We start from the raw sequence: 11,946 nt of genomic DNA, 5'->3' as shown, positions 1-11,946 counted from the left end.
AAATTCTTTTGAACAACTAACTTTTTCCTTACCTCCCCCAACTCCCAAGTATATTATCAGTCACCTCTCACAACCCAGTGCAGTACCTCTTTCTGCCCACAGGTCCTGTCCCTGGGCTTTAATAAAACCACCTTTTTGCTCCAAAGACATCTGAAGAATTCTTTCTTGGCCATCAGCTCTGGACCTCATCAATATTCCAAAACTATGTCACTGACAACTGTATAAATTAACTATTATTCATCCCAGCTTGCAAATAAGGAACACACCTCAGAGAAATCATGTGAGTCATCTAAAATAATGAGTCCAGAGTCAGGACTTGAGATAGAGGATTTGATTCCAAGGATCCATACTGCAATCATTATATAGGCCATGTGTCCCCAAGAGGGCAGAAGGGCAGGAATTTGGGGGGTAATAGCGTTTGGGGAGTAATAGTGGTAGGGAAAGAGAAGAAGAGACAGGAACCAAGAAGAGAAAAAGAAAAACAGGAAAAAGTAGAAAGATGCTGGAGAAAACATTTTTCAACTTAAAATTATGACAAGGACTGACGTAAAATACTTGACCTCATTGTAGTTTATCCATGGAAAGCCGAAGCACCGACTTAAAAACACATAACATTTTAAGTGCTTTTTCTTTAATAACCTGCCCTTGGTTGTATATGTCTGTCTTTCGAAAAGGAAATTTTGTGAACCTTCAATATTCAACCACAAAACCTGTTCCAATAAAGGTCAATGTTTTTGTTTCAGATAAGCTGTTTGTTTCCATGTTTGGAAAGATCTGAGCCAAAAAACAGAATGGAAAATGGAATGAATCCCTAGTCCTTCCTGTGACTTGGGTTCATTCCAAGTGTTTTCTTAGGTTACAAAACATCAGACATAATAATATTCAAGTATAACCACATAAATACATCATTTGGTGAAAATATAAAATTACATGCCATTACAAAGAAACTTGATCTACTGCTTTCATTCATTAATGAAGACCTGTGAAAATTTTTAAAGTCCTCTTACATGAATACAATATAGAAATAAAGGAATAACATTATTTTTTTACCCAGTGCCTAACCTCTCCTTGAATACCTGCAGGCAAACCTAGAACTTAAAATCAGATTTACTTGCCAGTGAATTTATTCCCTGTATACCAGTCTAGTCAAAGACTGCACACCTCACAAACTGAGGGTTGCTGGGGGGAGGGGAAGAGGGAGAGGGTGAAGGGGTTATGGACATTGGGGAGGGTATGTGCTTTGGTGAGTGCTGTGAAGTGTGGAAACCTGGCGATTCACAGACCTGTACCCCTGGGGCTAAAAATACATTATATGTTTATTTAAAAAAATTAAAAAATTAAAAAAAAAGACTGCATACCCTCAGTGTGTGTATACATGTATTTCCATGTTCATATGTGTGCATTTGCATGCCTATGGAAAATTCTGCTTCTGTTTAACTGAGTTATGCAGATAAATCTAGAGATCATATCAGAAGTAACTTTGGCTACTTTACAGTCACACTTCACATTCTCTCATCCTCTATTTGTGAACAAAAACATCGGCTTTTAAATCTGAGACCAAAATGCCTAAAAGTTAATTTAAAGAAATTTTAAGAAATTGTGTCATAATTAAACCAAGGGTGTAAAGTACAGTTGGCATGCTCCATTCAAACCTTTTTTTCCCCTATTTAATTCACACAGAATTTATTTTCTTAACATAAACTGTTCTCTATGTATCTGCTGCTCACCATAAAATGGTTTCTTCTCTTACTCTGGGAATATGAGGATATGAGCAATAGAAAAAACCTGCATGAACTTTGGTTTGAATGTAAGCTCTGTCTGTATCAGCCATGGGAGCTTAGCCAAAGTAAATTCTCTGTGCCTCAGTTTCCCTCTCTCTAAAATGTAAACAATAATACCAATCTCATAGTGTCCTATAAAGATTAAATGACAGAATATAAGCATATTGCTTACCACAGTGCCCCGGACATGCTGGGAAGCGGTATTAGCACCCAGTGGTTAAGGGGCTCCCTTGGGAGCCAGACTCTGCTAGTCCTAGCTTAGTGATTCGGGGCAAGTTTGTTGATATTCTGTGCTACACTTTTCTCATCTGTAGTAGTGAGGGTATAATAATAAAATTCCCCATGGTGGTTGGATTAAATAAGATAAAACACTTAAGCTACTTTTAGAACACCGTCAATAAAAGTTAGCTATTAAAGTTAGCTATTACTACCAAATCAATGGTTAGCATCTCTTATAAAATGCAGTTTTATTTTTATGAGGAAAATATTTTTAAAAAATAATAGCAAAAAAAAAAAAACAAAATAAAATATCCATTGCAAATGGCATATGCCCCATGACATTAAGGTCACTCACCTCAGCTCTAGCCTTGTCTCCATAGAGCAGGGATTGGTCAGAGCTCAACCACCAGAGGGAGAAAAGAGCTGCTGTGTGGTGCTGCCTCCCCTTACCCCGTGGGAGCTGCCACCTACAGAAGCCTCTTTTAAGGGCTTTCAAAGAAACAGTGATACACACAAAAGAACTAGACCAGTTCTACCCTTTAGGAAGAAGGCGCTTTCCTGTGTTTCACTGTACATCTTATTTGTGGACCCATTCAGCCTTTGCAGATCATTTTGAATCCAATTCCAGGTTTGCCCTTTCTCCCCATCTCTGTTCCCAAATCCCCCCAACCCAAGGCTGGCAGCCAGAATGCCTCACCCTGTAGCTTTTGCTCAGCCAGCCGTTTCCTGCCAAAATGAAAAACAACTAGACATTAAAGGGAGTGAGAGTGTTCCCGCCCACATGACACCCTGAAGTCTGACAATCACATCAGGCTTTTTTGAGGGAGGTCGCAATTCAGGTTTGGGAACTAAAGTTGCGAAATGAGTATAAGTGAGTAATTTATACACGATGGAAGGAGTCCCAGATGTAGACAAAAGTAAAAAAGTAGAGTGAAACAATTGTCAGTAATGGAAGGAATTAATTAATTTGAGATTTTAATTCAGAAAAACCTGTTTTCTAGGTACCATGTGATCAGTATACCCACAGCAAATTTCTGGAAGAATCTGTATATATCAATGTGGTAACAGAGACGGTCTCCCTGTAGTAAAAGAGTACTTTATCTCCTCTAAATCTCTTGTTTCTGTATTTTCCAAAATGTGTGATTCTTTTGTGATATAACATTAAACTTAAATTTGTATTAGTGATAGACAGCCTCCAAAATGATCTCCCAATGATCCCCACCTCTGAGTGGTGATACCCGTGGGCTGTCCCCTCCCACACTGCGCCAGTGTTGGTCTGTGTGACCAATAGGATATGACCGAAATGACAGTACAACACTTTCAAGGTGAGTTTATAACAGACGGTGGCTTCTGTCTTGGGTTCCCCTCTCTCTCTCTCTTTCTCCCTCATCACTTGCTCTGAGGGAAGCCATTGCCATGTCATAAAGACATAACCTACTTGGCAAGGAATGTGGGCCTCCAACTGACAGCCAGTAAGGAATGGAGGCCTGTGAACAACCTCATGAACAAGCTCAGAAGTAGATCCTCCAGCTTCAGCTGTGCCAGGAGATGTCCAAGTCTCCTTCAGAAAGTTGTCCTACCTCACAAGAGACCCTGAGCCAGTACCAGCCAAGTTCCTCATCCTCTCAGATTCTTGAGCCTCAGAAAATAGGTGATAATGAATATTTCCTATTTTAAGCAGCTATATTTTGGGATAATTTATTACTCAGAAAGAGCTGATTTTTTTTCTATAATATTGAAGATAAAAACAAACTGATGGAGAAAATGTATTTTTTCTTAAAGGCAGCTTGCAAGGAGAGGAGAGGGGTCTTAAGCATTATTAACCTTTATCCATAAAGGCTTCCAAAGTGAAATATCTGGCTGTTATGAGGACTTCAGAACTCCTTCTTCAATTATGTTCATATCTGTGAAAAGGGAATATTTCCCATCACACATTATATCTGGACTGATAGAAAACCTGAGGTAAAGTGAATCTAAGTGTGGGAAAGAACCCTTAAGGCTAAAGTAATTTTGTACCAGCTTGGGAATTTTATAAAAATAGCCTATGGCTATAATTTTATTAAAAACTAGACTCAAGGAGCAAATCCAAATGGAAAGCATTGAGTTATTACTTTCCTGCCCTGACAGCACAAAGAAATCATTCTAGATCTAGAAGGGCCCTCAGGCTCTCTGCTGACTAAATTATACCTCTGAAGAGGCTGACCAAACATGGTGCTTTATGCAATACCAACATTTTACCAAAACTTGTCTGGAAGGTGAAGCCTTTTTTTTTTTTTTTTTTTTTTTTTAATGATACTTATTTCCTTGGAGAAATAATAGAAATTATCTTTCATGTCTTTTTTTTTTTTTTTGCTCTACCCTGGATACCTTTCCAAATAGGCCCCAGCTCCCTTTTAAAACAGACAACAGATGAAATGATCTGGGATTTTCAATTTGTTCTTACTCATTTGGCCGTTTCTAGTTCTCTACCTCTTAGGAAATGTCAAAAAAAGAACACACGGCAATGTGGAACAACCAAACCTTTTCATTTCACATCATTGAGCATGCACAGAGGCAACTAGAATGACTGGAAGCCATCCTTGCCATCTGACTGCGTGAGCACATCAGCACCCTCCCACGCACTCAGAAAGCAATGTCAGAGCACACTGGGGGCGCCCTGTCAAAATCTCACCCATCAAGGCCCACAGCAAATGCATTGCCTTCTTGAACCTCTCCCGCAATTGCTTAATCTGATTTTTATTTTTATTTTTTTTACTTTTTTTCCCAATTCCTTCATCAGTACATTTCTTACACCATTCTTTTATTCTGACTTCTTATTAATGTTGTTGGTATATTCATCTTCATTACACCCAGCTGGTCTGCTAGTTATTGTTCTGGACACTAGCAAGACAATGATAAGGGATGCATAGTTCCTCAAAAGAAACTAGGACGACACCACAGGGATCCTCACAATCCTGTAAAATGGCCCCTCTCTTTCCTATCCCATTTAAAAATGCTGCCTGTCTCACCCCCTAACAACCAAAGAGATCAGTATCCTAGAAGACTATAATTAGAACCCATTATTCACCATTATTCAGCATTATTCAGCACTACTTCTCCTTGCCAAAAAAAAAAAAATATATATATATATATATATGCAGAACACCCTCATCATATTTGCAACCTTCTTTAGACACAGGAACTCCTAGTTTTCCAGAATTTCCCTCTGCATTTCCCTGTAACCACCCAACCTCCCAGCAGGCCCCTTTACTTGTGCCTTCTAGGATGGCATCTGCAAAGAAACTTCCACCCTCATGTTTGTTGAAGTTTCCTATAGTTTTCCTGCTTTTTTGAAACCAGGCTATGCCTCAAGGGCACTACATTCCCCATAAGTCTTAGACATGGGGAATGTTTGTGCTCCCTCTTCCCATATAACACTAGGAGTAGTCACAGTTGGCAGACTCCTTGCTTTCCATTCTGGATTCCAGATCAATGCCCCCACCCCATTGTCATAAAAAGAAAAAAAAAGTCATGTGTTTAAAATACATGTCATCATTATACCAACATTCATTCTCACAGACATCTCATTCTACCTTTCCCTTGGTCACTTCCTGTATTCACTGGAGATTTTAGCACTAGGTTTCAAGTGCTTATTCCTACAGAATTTCTGTCATTGTTCATGGTGAGTTTAGCATCAATGTAGATGACTCATCCAAACATCTAGCTCTTCAAATTCTTAGTTCTTTTCATATTCAATGTTTTATACTTCACTCTGCCACTTTTGCCCATGGCTTATAACCTTAAACAGAGGGCTGGCCTGTGGCCTACACATCCATCCCACTGCCTGTGTTTGTACAACCTGCAAACTAAGGTTGGATTTTATATTTTTAAGTGGAATGTGTCCATGTTCATTTGCTTATTATATTGTCTATGACTGTGTTCATGTTACAATGGCAGAGTGAGACATTGAGACAGAGACCCCATAGACTGCAAAGCTGAAAGTGTTTATTTTCTGGCTCTTGCCCTACACCTTCTCATTAATAATAACTGCAACACCTTCAAACTCCCATTTGCAAAAGGCCCCCTCTTATGGCCCCCTCCTCTCTTTCAGGTCTGTTTGAGTAATCTTTAACCACCGATCCTATAGATGCTACCATCACTTACTCTCCACCTCACCTCTCTCATTGCTTGGGCTGGATTCCAAATAATTAGTATATTTACTCCCTTGCATATAGCCTCATATGTGGGGAAAACAGGGGGGACCCTTTTTTTTCTATCATCCAGCCTGTTATGACTGTAACTAAATCCTCGGTTAAGTCTGTTGGGTCCATTATCAAAGGAACAAGATAAAGTGAAAGTTATACAAAGCCTTATTCTATGCCAAGAATTAGAAGTCAGACTGACCGGCCAGGGCCACCTCTGAAGACAGCGACGACCCTTTGGTCTTACAGGCTAGTTTTATAGGGCACACCTGCAGACCTCTACATATGTGGCTTTGGCTGATTGGATGTTTCCACCTATCTGGCCTTGTTTTAGGTGTGTGTTTTATTAACAGTTACCTGGAACCGATATCAATAACTGTTGAGGCATTTATTAAGCAACAAAATGTCTACCTAGGCAACATGGAGTCACTATGGTGAAGTAGGCCCAGGTAGGCCCTAGGGGTTTAACAGGTTTTAATGTGGAATTGGCCCCAATAAGTCCAGCTGTCTTCCTATTCTGCGCCTGTCCCCGAGGAGCTGAAGATGGCTAGAACGATAGCAGCAGCCGCAGCACTGATATCCCCAGGGGCCAGCTAGCCCCCACTTACTCCAGAGGACAATCATCCTTGCCACTCCAGTCAAGTACTCATGGAGGACTGTTCAGAGTTCTCATCTTTGATGGATTATGCATCACCTTGTTAGTCTCGCTTTCCCTTCAACTCTGTTGTATCATCAATTTACCTTGAACTTGTCTTTTTTTTTTTTTTTTTTTAAGATTTTATTTACTTGACAGAGAGAGAGTGTGTGTGTGTGCACAAGCAGGCAGAGAGGCAGGCAGAAGGAGAGGGAGAAGCAGGCTTCCTGCTGAGCAGGGGATCTGACACAGGACTCGATCCCTGGACCTTGGGATCATGACCGGAGCTGAAAGAAAACACTTAACCAGCTGAGCCACCCAGGTACCCCTTATACTTGTCTTTTACAGCCTTAAAACCTTTTTGGTTCCAGCTTGCCTGCAGTAATGTTTTTACAAATTTTTTCTGTGTGTATTTCCTCCAAACTCATATCCTTTAGACAACATCATTTAGTTTATTTCCAAGTGAACAGTGATGAAAATCATGATTAAAATGTGTATCTGAAAATTTCCAGGATATCAGAAATGGATATTGAAAAAGGAGGTACCTGTTTAAATTGTAAAGGATGCCAGATTATAGAAATTACAGCATATTTAAATTGAGGGATGAATATATTTCAATGTTATCATTGTAGCTTGGTGGGTATTTATATAAACGAATTGGGAGGTAATGTCAAAAGCCTGAATTTGAGTTGTACAATAAAGGCACCTTCTGGCCCTTTTATGTGAAAACTGGCCGCATGGCTTCTGGAAGACATTTAACATTTCTGCATTTTAGTTTTCTCATATGTGCACTGAAAGCATTTGCTTAGCTACTTCTAAGGGCCCTTCCTACACTAAAATTCTATTATTCTGAGATCTACTCCTATTCTTCCTCTCATATTCCATTGAAGTAAAAGTCCCTTTGGTCTCATAGCCAACTTCATCTCTTATTGAACAAGAATTGTTCTGTGTTCTCAAGTCTGATCTAAATAGCTCTTAAAGAGAAATTAAAAAAAAAAAAATTGAGACTCTCAAGTCCTGATTGACTGAGACCTTTACATCCTAACAATAGCTATTTGATATAGTCACTGGATAAAGCAATGGCTCTTCTATTGATGTGTCTAACTGTCTGCAAGTTCAGCCAACCAAAAAATCCATTTGGTTGAGTCGTCTTGGCACTGAACAAGGTTTCATCCCAAGGGACTATATCTTATTGTAAGATAAGAGAAAATGTGGGGTAATCTCTTTTTAAAATCTTTGTAAATCCAGATGTTCAGCTGAGAACCTGTCAGGAGAAGTGAGGGAGTAGTTTAGGTAGATATATATATATATATATGTATATGTATATATATATATACATTTTTTTTAAGATTTTATTTATTTGGCAGACCGAGATCACAAGTAGGCAGAGAGGCAGGCAGAGAGGGGGGGAAGCAGGCCCCCCGCCGAGCAGAGAACCTGATGTGGGGCTTGATCCCAGGACCCTGAGATCATGACCTGAGCCAAAGGCAGAGGCTTAACCCACTGAGCCACCTAGGTGCCCCAGATTTATATTTTTTAAAACTAAATTCTATGGGATCTCAACAAAAACAGCAATCACTGAGGGAATAGGGACACCTGGGTGGCTCAGTCATTAAGCGTCTATCTTTGACTCAGGGCATGGTCCCAAGGTCCTGGGATCAAGCCCCATATTGGGCTCCCTGCTCAGTGGGAAGCCTGCTTCTCCCTCTTCCACTCCCCCTGCTTGTGTTCTCTCTCAGCTGTCTCTCTCTCTTCCTGTCAAATAAATTAAATAAATAATCTTTAAAAAAAAAATCACTGAGGGAATAAACTACATGTCAATGGTGCAGTTAAAAAAAATTATAGGTTTTAGTTCTGTATTTCACAGGAATCTTTAGAGTGAAAGAAACAAATATATATTCTATGTGAACTTACATACACTGAGACCAAACTTTTATATCTTAATAACTATGAAAGCATAAGATAAAATCAAGTCATTTTTCTGAACTATTAGTCAAATGCCTTAGGAAAAGTTGGGCTACTTTATGGCAAAGGGAGTTCTGTTTCAGACAGAGATAGCTCTTGTTGGAAATGTATAAATAAGGCCAAAAAAAAAACCAAAATCCCAAACAATTTTTAAACATGTATATGATGGGTAGTTGTATTTATAAGGCTTTTGACATTTTCAAAGTATCTGAATTCCACTTTTAATAATTAGTTCATATTATTAGCATCTAGCCCAACATCTTGCTCCAAAAATTCAAAAGGTATATTGCTAAGATCATGAAAATTTGAGCTGTCTTTAATGAGTTATACGAAATGACTTTCTCTTTTTTTTCAAACTCTTTTTATTCTTAAACATCTCTCCTCTGAAGGTTTTCTAATCCTATTTCCCCAAGAAGATTAGTCACTGACTTTCTGTTTTTTTCTTTAAATAGAAAAAATGATATATAATTTTAACATGCATACTTTAATCATTTGCATATCTATCTCCTTCACAATGCTGTTTTTTTCCTTTCTGTGACCCTAATGCCAAGCATGGACCCTAGCATACAGTAAGGACTTAATAAATATTGTTAAACTAGTGAGAAAACTGAAGTCCAGGGAAAGGTTTTTGCTACAGATCACATAGCTTATTAATGATAGTACTTGAACTAGAATTCCAATGTCCCACCCTTAGCATGATGCTTTTCATATGATTTGCAGATTTTTAAGGAATTAATAAATCCATAAGTTAATAAGACTAAGATTCCTAGGAACTTCCCATTGTACTTTCTGATCAGTAAGTGATACAGCAGTCTCTTTTTTTTTTTTTTTTTTACCAATCTTCTGACAACTTGTTAAATGAGGTAATAAGATTAATATAAGTAACTTCAAAGGGACCAGATATTTCATGTACATTTGACTATTTTGGTTTCATGGACACAAAGTCTTCACCAACCATAAAAGCTAATCTTTGTCTGTTAATAAAAATCTACTGGATCTCTAATGAGGCCCGAAGACATCGGCCATACCAACTTTTTTTCTAAATAGATCTCTTGGGGCAAGGAAAACAAAAGCAAAAATAAACTATTGGGACTACATCAAAATAAAAAAGCTTCTACACAGCAAAGGAAACAATCAAGAAAACCCAAAGACAACCTACAGAATGGGAGAATACAATTGCAAATGATAGATCTGATAAAGGATCAGTATCCAAAATATATAAAGAACTTACACAACTCAATATCCAAAAAATTATAATTCAATTAAAAAATGGGCAGAAGACATGAACAGACATTTCTCCAAAGAAGATATTTCTCCCTTTCTCCAACAAACCAACATTTCATCCAGATGGCCCACAGGCACATGACCACATCTCCTTGTACTACAATGAAGCTACAGGTGGCAAGTATGTTCCTTGTGCTATATTGGTGGATCTAGAACCCAGGACCATGGACTCTGTTCCCTCAGGGCCTCTTGGGCAGATATTCAGACCAGACAGCTTTGTTTTTGATCAGTCAAAGAAGGTAACAACTGAGCCAAGGGCCATTGTACAGAGAGGGCTGAGCTGGTTGACTCAGTCCTGGATATGGTGAGGAAGGGGGCCAAGAGCTGTGACTGCCTGCAGGCCTTCCAGCTGACCCACTCCCTGGGTGGGGGCACAGGCTCTGGAATGGTCACCTTGCTCATCAGCAAGATCCAAAAAGAGTATCCCAACTGTATCATGAACACCTTCAGTGTGGTACTCTCACCCAAAGCATCTGACACAGTGGTCACACCCTACAATGTCATCTTTTCCATCCATCAGTTGCTAGAGAACACAGATGAGACCTACTGCTTTGACAATGAGGCCCTTTATGACATCTGCTTCTGTACTCTCAAGCTGACCATGCCAACCTACAGGGACCTGAACCACCTTGTCTCAGCCACCATGAGCGATCTCAACACGTGCCTCTGCTTCCCTGATCAGCTCAGTGCTGACCTCCACAAGCTAGCCAACAGCATGTTGCCCTTTACATCTCTTCACTTCTTCATGCCTGGCTTTGCACTCTGACCAGCCATGGAAGCCAGCAATATATGCTGGCTTCCACACTGTGCATGTGCACTGTTCACTGTGCCTGAACTCACCCAGCAGGTCTTTGATGCCAAGAATATGATGGTTGCCTGTGACCCCCACCATGGCTGTTAACTCACCGTGGCTGTCTTCCATGGATGTCCATGGATGTCCATAAAAGAGGTCGATGAGCAGATGCTCAACGTGCAAAATAAGAATAGAAACTACTTTGTGGAATGGATCCCCAACAATGCCAAGGCTTTCTGCAATATCCTACCTTGTGACCTCAAGATGGCAGTCACTTTCACTGGAAATAGCACAGGCAACCAGGAGCTCTTCAAGCACATCTCAGAGCAGTTCATGGCCATGTTCTGGAACAAGAACTTCCTCCACTGGTACACAGGTGAGGGCATGGACAAGATGGAGTTCACTGAAGCTGAGAGCAATTTGAACAACCTTGTCTCTGAGTACCAGCAGTAAAAGGATGCCACCACAGAAGAAGAGAATTTTGGTGAGGAGGCCAAAGAGGAGGCCTACGGCAGAGCACAATCACCTCAGGCTTCTCCATCTCCTCAGTCTTCTTCCTCAGCTGTCCCTGTCCTCTCCCTCAGAATTGCATTTTCTGCCTCTGTCTCATTTTTTTTTTTTTTCCTTCTTTGGAGCAGAAGTGGGGTGGGGGGGTCCTAGAACACAGTGCATGGCACATAATATGCATTCAATAAATATTTGTTGTTTGTTGAATATCTCCTCTCTTCTACTCTGGGAAACCTAAAGTTCTGCCATTCTGGGGAACTCCGTATTTCCTTTTAATGTCCACTTCCTTCAGCTGTCCAGTTGATATTTCTCTTTGTTTTTAAGATAATTCTCCAAGAACTTGGGTTTCATCAGACCCCATTTAGAACCATGTGCTGAAAACCATCCTAGATCCATGTGGTAGCCTAGGGAAAAGGAAACCAAGCTACCTCATCGTAGTAGAGGTATCTATAAAGAAGGGGGAGGTTTTCTATTCTAGAGAAGTTTTGGGGAGGGATATCTAGGCTACTGAATTCTAATTTCCAGGAAATCCCCTGCTCCTCTCTCGGCTTCATGAGAGGTGTTGACAGTATTATCTCTATT

The 11,946-nt window shown here is 39.9% G+C and overlaps 1 pseudogene; it reads left to right on the top strand.

The window, feature by feature from the left end:
- The first annotated feature begins 10,228 nt into the window (after nucleotides 1-10,228).
- On the top strand, nucleotides 10,229-11,310 carry LOC132001414 (tubulin beta chain-like; annotated as a pseudogene).
- Nucleotides 11,311-11,946: the final 636 nt, after the last annotated feature.

This window comes from Mustela nigripes, chromosome 1 (genome assembly GCF_022355385.1).
Source record: "Mustela nigripes isolate SB6536 chromosome 1, MUSNIG.SB6536, whole genome shotgun sequence".
Classification (NCBI taxonomy): Eukaryota; Metazoa; Chordata; class Mammalia; order Carnivora; family Mustelidae; genus Mustela; species Mustela nigripes.
Note: the sequence above shows the minus strand (reverse complement) of the source record. Positions and strands in the feature narration are given on the sequence as shown.